The sequence below is a fragment of the Athene cunicularia genome (genome assembly GCF_003259725.1).
Source record: "Athene cunicularia isolate RWA chromosome 26 unlocalized genomic scaffold, athCun1 chr26_part2, whole genome shotgun sequence".
NCBI lineage: Eukaryota > Metazoa > Chordata > Aves > Strigiformes > Strigidae > Athene > Athene cunicularia.
In genome coordinates, this window is record NW_020799137.1 from 2234721 (window position 1) to 2242513 (window position 7793).

Sequence of the window (7793 nt, forward strand, 5' to 3'; positions counted from 1 at the left end):
TTTTTTTTTTTTCCTTTTTTTCTTTTTTTATTTTTGCATGTAACGGTCGGGCCTTCCCCGGGCCCGTGCTGCCCTCTTCCGGCACCGGCGGCTTTTTTTTACAACCCAAAGTTTGTAAACAAGAGTCACGTGTTGGCGAGGGGGCGGCGGGTCACACCGTGTGTGTCCCTCCCACCACCGGTGCAGCCCCCGTGTCCCCAAGGATGCTCGGGTGAGGATCTGGGAGCGGGCAGCATCCGCCTGACGAGCTCCGCCTGTCTCCCGCAGGAACACGAGTGTACAGCCCGCCGGAGTGGGTCCGCTACCACCGCTACCACGGCCGTTCAGCAACAATCTGGTCCCTGGGCGTCCTGCTCTATGACATGGTCTGCGGGGATGTCCCCTTCGAGCAGGACGAGGACATTGTTAGGGGCCAACTCTTCTTCCGCCAGCCGATCTCCCTCGGTGGGTACCCGGCGTCGTGGTGGGCAACGGGTTTGGGAGATGGCACCGGGCGCAGGAGCATCCCCGCTCTTAGGGTTGTGGAGGAGGGTGATCTCCTGTGGTTAGCTGAGGGAGGTGGCACGTGAGGAGGTTGATCTCCCACGGTTAGCTGGAGGAGGTGGCACGTGTCCTGCCATCCTGCTCTCCTCCAAAGCGGCTCCTGGATTGGGAGGTTTGGGGGTAGCTCTGAGCACACCCAGCACAGCCTGGGCACTGCGGATGGTGGTGGAAGGTGGACAGGAGCCTTCTCTGACTGTTCGGCGGTTTCTGGTTTCTCTCCCCAGAGTGCCAACACCTCATCAGGTGGTGTTTGTCCTTGCGGCCTTCAGACAGACCGTCTCTGGAGGACGTTTTCAACCACTCTTGGCTGCAAGGCATTCACCTGCCCTAGGAGATGGCAGACACCCCATCTGCACGGTTTGGCCCAGGACCCTGGCAAAAAAACAGCTCCAGGCATCTCCTGGCCATAAGAAGCAAAGAAAACCAGGCTTCCTCACAAGCGTAGCACTGAGCAGGGATCATCAGATGGGAACACGCACATCTTGTCCCAAAGCTGGGCTGGAAACCTGGTCTTGCAAGTTCCGGTGGCCGCCATCCAACCCAGCTGCCCTGGACTCTATCTGAATGACCCTGTCTCATTTGCTGGTCTTGCCAGTAATTATTTTTTGTTTGTTTTGGTCTGGTTTTGGTTCTGGTTTCGGTGGCTCCCAAACATCTTCCTGATCACCTGAATTCGGGACGGCGAGAGGATCAGAGACCTTACTGCAAGAAAAGCTTCAACAGGGGAAAAACTGCAGGGGGAGGGCAGGTACCGTGGCTGAATGGGTCTCCTCCGCTGTCACCGTGCTCGAGTGCCTTCAGTTGAGATCTGGGCTGTGCTGGAGGATATACTTGAATTTTCCTACTCTGCTGCTTTTCCAAGACTCACCTGGGTATATATTTCCTCTTTTCAAAAAGAAAACAGGTCAGAAGACATTTGGGAGCCAAGCAGGCGATCCCCTCACCTCCCGTGCCTCCATATCGCGTGGATTTTCTGGGTTTCTTTGCTTCCCTGTGCCCTCACGAATGCACAAACAATGCAAACCAACAGAGCTGTAAATGTGTTCAAAGTTATATAGGAGCGAAATTTGATGTACAGTTGTTAATAGTGATAATGTTTTACTTTTCTTTTTTTTCCCAGTTTTTAATTTATTTTCATGAATTTGTTTTTTTTTTAAAGAGAGAGTTCTAGCCGGTAGGATAACTTATTTATTTATTTATAATTCACGTGGGTTTCCAACCCACGCCTTGCTTCTACAGCTGCTGATCCCCCGGTTTTCCATTTGGGTCTTCCCTCCGTGTCTGTCCCGTGTCCATCCCCAGCCCGCAGTGTTTCTGTCTGGCGGAGGTGCGGAGCGGCTGCCTGCTCCCCAGCTGTCTCTGTACATACTTCTGGTTGCTGTTGTTTCCTTGCCATGTGTTTTGTTTTTTCCCCCACGGGTGTCTTGTTTGGGACTGGGGAGGGGGGAGCTGGGCCGGGCTGTCCGCGCTGTCGAGTCTTTATATGTAACTAAGTGTTTAGCCGGCGGGTCTTTTCTTAATAGTTCATATTGTACAGGGGAATTCAGAAATCTTATTTTTTTTATGCAGTTTTAAATAAAAACAAACCACTTGACATGATGGAGACATCCCTTTATTGTGGGGCGGGATGAAGGATGCTGTGAGTGTGCCAGGTACCGGTGGCTACTGTGAGGCTACTGTGGGGACCACCAGTTTGTCTCCAGCTGAGATGTAACTCAGAAGAAGGTCCCACCCAAAGGCTCACTGAGCAGCGTTAACCAGGACCAGCCAGCCGACAGCACCACAGGGAAGGCTGGATCCATCCCTCTGCTGGGTGTTTCCAGGGCCGACTGCTCCTGGCAGGTCTGGGAGGAGAGATCAAAGGGCTGTGGAGCCTTTCGCGTTTCCATTCATCCGCAGGCTGGTGCGGAGCATGTGCTGGGGACGGCAAGTAAACAAACATCAAAGCGACCTTGTGAAAGGCCGGATGTTGTCAGCCAAATTAAATTTTAGTAAGGCAGATCCTGTTGCTCCAGCTCTGTTGGCGCAGAGTGGGTGTTGCATGCCGGGTGCCGGGGGGTGGGGGGTGAAGAAAGCCGCTGGCGGGCGGCGAACGCGGAGCGAGAGGAAGTTGATCTTCGGATTACGAGAAGTCGGTCGCTATCAGTCAGCAGCGGTAACGCTTCGCTCGAGCTTTTACCCTCCAAACTGTCAAACCCTGCTTCCCAGCTCTGCTACGCTTTGGCTTTGGGGGTGTTGTTTTGGGGTTTTGTTATTGCTTGGGATTTTTTTTTTTTTTAAAGTGCTGAATTTTGAAGCCCTGTTCCTGCTTTGACCTCCTGGTGCACCTGCTGTGCTTCGCACGCAGGGCTGTGTCTGCCACAAGGAAGGGGCACGTTTCCCCTTCTGCAGGTTACGTTGCAAGTCCCCCAGATCTCAGACAACAGGACCATCCTTTCCTTGACTTGTCCCAGGGCTTTCTTTCTTAAAACCCCCATGCCCAGGCAGCAGTCCCTCTCCCTGGCTCACCCCAGGCTTGCCAGCACTGCTGTCCAAGCCAGGGGGCTGCCTGTGAGGGAATGGGGGTCCTGGAGCCACGTCCCAGCCTCGTGGGCTGACCTGGTGTGCTGTGTCACTGCTGTGCCTCTGCCTTCAGCAGAAAGCATTAACTCCGTTTGTTTGTTTTGCCTTTTTTTTTTTTTAAACTCAGCTGCATCTTTCATCTCCTTAGGGCTGCTACAGGCAGGAAGTGCAGCTCCAAACGCCTTCAAAGTTTAGGCCTATTTTGAGATGTGGTTTGTATTTAACCTCCTCTCTCACTCGCTTTTTCCCCAGACCATCCGGGAAGCTGCTCTTACACGAAAGCAAACCTCCCCGCCACACTGCCTGCTGCCGCGAGGAGCCTGAGCCCCTCAGGTGGCCACTGTCCCCCCTCAGCACCACTGAAACGCTATCGCGGTCGCCCCGGCTGCGGGCTGAGCTCGGCCCACCCTTCCCATAAACGCTCGCTAACTGCTGCGGTGTTTCTTAGAAAACTCGCTGCAGAAAGGCTGAGCAGGTCCGGTGCGGGGCTGGGGTGCTGATAGTCACTTTGTTTCCGCCTGTTGCTGATGATTTTGTCCCTGCCAGGCTTGTGCTGCAGGAGGGGAACGGTACCGTCATGTCCCCCAGCAAGATCCCACTGCCCGGGTACCGTTTTGTCCTGCCAGAGTGACAGGGTGTATCCAAGGTTTGGGTGTCGGAAAAGGATCGGTTTGTGTTTGATCCCTGTGCCGCCTTCCTGTGCAGTAATGCCTTCACGGGGCTGAGAGCCACCAAACTTGTGTCCCAGGCCTCTGCCATGGGGACAGAACCATGGTAGGTGTGATGGGGGACCTGAAGATGGGCAGTCGATGCCTGCTCCCCTCCACATCATCACGTTGTGGCATAGGGGCTGGGGGAAAGGAAAAGGCCTTTTCACCCCTCATTTCACGGCCCTTTGGGGCTGTCAGCTATGATAGGAGGGGATGAAGATGCAGGAGTTTTCCAGCAGGAAGTGATTTGGAGCCAGCATCATGCTCCCACCTCTATTTCATAACATTTTATTGCTCTCTGCTGTCAGCAGAAGGACCCACATTTCAAAAAGCAGAAAAAAAAGATGAAGCAGGAGCAGGATGAGATTTCAGACTGTTGGACCTCCTATTCTGGGAGTACCACTGTGCCATGGATGGCTGAGGACTTGCAAAGGGCCAGCACTCATCACACCTGTGGCTTCCTGTACCCATCCATCCCCAGCAAAGGTGCTGGGTGATGCAGAAAGGACTGGCCAGGGCAGCCTGCAGCCACAGCAACAGTGATGTTTATATTTTGCACGTCCCTTTCTGGGAATGAGAGATGAGCAACAGCCAAACCCCTGCCATGGCTGGAAAAATGCAGATGAGCACCAAGGAGAAAAAACACCTGGGGAGTGGGGGCCGGGCTCGCCGCAGGGATCTGAAGAGCTGGAGACTCGGAGGTGGCATCTCACCCCACGTCCTGTCACAAGGAAAAACATCCAGCTGCCCCCGAGGCGGCGTCTCAAACCCTTTGGCCCTTCTCAGCACAGTGAGTCACTGGAGCTATTTTAAACACCTGCCTTAGGATGAGGTGAATTATCAGCAAACCAGGTGTCCCATGGCTCAGCTCCCCAGGAATGAATCCTGGTGGAAGTTGGTCTCCAAAGGCTTTTCACTGATGGCCTGTGTGGCAATGCCACCACCTCCACAGGGCAGGAGGGGAAACTGAGGCACAGTGCCCCAACTTGCTGGAGATCTTTTGTGGTGGAGCTTGGGTTTGCCTGCCTTTCCCTGCCCTATCCTCCCTTAGGCTGGGACCAGCCGCTTTAAACCCCTGATGTCCCCACATCCCCCAGGCAGGGGATTTAGTCCTCCAGGTGTTGAGACTAAAGCCCTGCACCCCCCTCAGCATGAACCCAAAGTGAAACCTGTCCCTTCCCAGACATCCTCCAAAAAATAAACCCCATGCTGTGACAGCGGGGGCAGCCAGGTGCTGGTTTCAGGCACCTGTAGCCCCGCTTGAGACCAGTCTCATGTTTTGGGGTTTACACCAACTTTCCTGAGAGTGGGATCTGCGCTAACACTGCCTGCGTGACACATCGAAACTGTATCACTCAGGCTGAGAGTTGGTGGGGGTTTTTATGAGGAAAAAAACACTTTATTCACTGAAAAAAAAAAAAAACAACAGCCAACCAACCCACAACCAACAACCGCAAAACCTTTCCAGTGTGTAAACTTGAGTCAAATTTAGCAGCTTCAGCTAAAGAAACATATTTTTAAAAGGGGTGATTGGAGTGCTTCTTTCATCCTTTTCCAAGCTTTTGGTCCCCTTTCTCCAGGGTAATATTTTTGTGTCCCTAATCACTGTGTTTATTACAGTTAGGAGGGGTTAAGCAACCCAAAAAATGAAACAACAGCTCCTGTTTCAAATTGAAGCAGCCGCTTCAGTTAACCTGAAATGACACACAGGCACGCGTGTGCATTTGAAAGGTTGCAGGGATGGAGATCTCACCCTGCTGCAAAAGCTGTGAGAAAAACAGAAGCGGCAAAATGTCATTTCAGGTCAACCCCTGCCAAAAGTCTTCATCTTCCCCCCGGCTCCCCAAAACAGGCAGGCAGGGCCGGGCCCCCTGGCACACGCGTGTGGCCTCCTAAGCACAGACCCCAACGGAAACCGCCCCCATGCTGCCAACCGCACGGCACGGATGTGCCACGACAGCCGTATTCTCTGTGCCAAGCTACTACGCGTAGTAAAACACTCGCTGCAGCATCCCTGTGTTGCATGGGTGCTTGTAGATCCCCCCAAAACACGTACATTTGGCTCCTGCCGTCACCAGCTGAGACCTGACGCCAATCGAAGCACAGCTGAGGATGCCGAGGACTTGGATGTCAGTCTTTTTCCCCCATCCTCTGGGGGGGTTTTCTCACTTTGTGGGGAGAGGAGCAGGGTGAGGGCAGAGTGGAGGCAGTGAGCCACCTTCTCTTGCCCAGCTGGAGGAACTTCTGTTGCTCTAGCAGGGTGTTTCCAGACAAAGTCTTTGATAAAGTCAATAAATGAAGCATGAGAAGATGGAGTGTGAATCGCCATGACTCTAGGACAGATGGACACAGACTCTCTGGCGTGCTCGGCCTCCTGCTGACACTGAGGGCTCCTGCTCTGATGCAGGATGGTTTCTATTTCTCAATGTTTGCAGCTGTGTTACGGGATGAAGTGATCTGCAAGAACCCTGTTTGTCACACCTTGTAGCCCACAGGTTTTTAACTCTGAGTGGAAGGAACAGCGTTTCCACCCTGGATGAACCAGCACCTTTCTGGAAACTTTGCTAGTCCAACACTGCACCCCCTGACTAGGATGGCAGTGATCTCTCTGCAGCTGGGTACCTCGAAATGCTCTATTTTTTGTCAGTTCTTAAGTTTCTCTTCTCCACTTCAGCTTTGAGTTGGGAAAAGGAACTGATTCTTCTCTCTCAGTTTTCATTCTAATTCAAAATCGAAAGCTGTCAGAGATCCTGAGCTCGTCGCCACGGTCTTGGGCTCACTCTGCCCCCTGAAATATCTCCCTGTACCCCGAGAGCAGCTGATGGTGAGGGAAGGAGCAAGGACAGGTTGGGTCAGGGCAAAGCACCCAGGTGCCAGGCCAGGCCCTGTGGTGAGGCACCAGCGACGAGCCTGTGCTGCCCTCTGCTGTCAGCCCTGTCTGCCCAAAACAGGCTGGTTTTGCAGACATGCACCTGCTTTATAATTTTTCATCCCTTTCTTTGAGTGCTTCCAATCCTCCTGTGTCCCGAAAGGCTCTCCAAACCTCTCTCTGAATGCTTGGCAGGAGCCATGATCCTGCCAAACCAGGACGTGACCCTGAGGGGATGGCAAGAGCCACCCTGGCCAGGAGGCTGAGCTGGGGGTGGCAATTATCCCTTTTCTGATGACCCCCAACACGTGAGACACCCTGAGGGACAGCCAGCTCCCCTCCTGCCATTGTCCTGCCCTTTGCAAACCGGGGAAGCTGAGGCGTCTCGTGAGGAACTGACTCATGTGGGGCAAAGCCATGCCAGCGGCCTGTGAGGCAGCTGCAAATTCAGCGGGGCACATCGCACGTTTCCCTCAGGAGCAGGACGTCCCCATGTCCCCACAGCCCGGGACACCGGTGGCAGCAGACCCTGTCCCTCTCTGCCCACACTCGGCGCCATTAAGGCCCAGTGGCTGCCGGCCACCCCTGTGGTGAGGTTTCTCCTCAGGGCATGAGAGGGCTGGCAGTGTCCTGCGGGCTGGCAGGGTCCCAGTCCCATGTCACCTGGGAAGTTTGTGGGGTTTTCTGACATCTGCAGTTATTTTTTTTTCCCCGGTTTATCCCCGTTTAGTCAGGAGGTGACTGCTGGTGCCTCATGGCTTGCCCCACAGTGGCAGCTACTCCCTCCCCCGGTTGTCCTTACCAGGGGACATTTTGGCACCGGGGCTTGGCTGGGGGCTGGAAATGGCCCCAAATGGCTTTGAACCCTTGAGGGGACCACGACAGCCGCGGGTGCTGGTGGAGCCACCCGGGGGTGCCGCAGGACCCAGGCGGGTGCAGTGCCCCCTCCCCGCCCTGCCCTGTCCGCCAGCTCCCTCCTGTGGCCCTGCGGGTGGTTGAAGCCGCTTCCTCCCGCCTTCTCCCGATGGTTTCGCCCAGGTGCTTGCTGGCTGTCTCCCCACCCCGCACCGTGAGCGCTCTCTCCCTGTCCCCGGGGGTGTTTAACCCGA

The 7793-nt window shown here is 54.5% G+C and overlaps 1 long non-coding RNA gene across 1 annotated transcript; it reads left to right on the forward strand.

Moving 5' to 3' along the window:
- The first annotated feature begins 21 nt into the window (after positions 1-21).
- Positions 22-2137, forward strand: LOC113488990. Its single transcript, XR_003399996.1, has 2 exons — positions 22-444; positions 768-2137. It is a non-coding gene; the product is annotated as an uncharacterized LOC113488990 (long non-coding RNA).
- The last annotated feature ends 5656 nt before the right edge of the window (positions 2138-7793 follow it).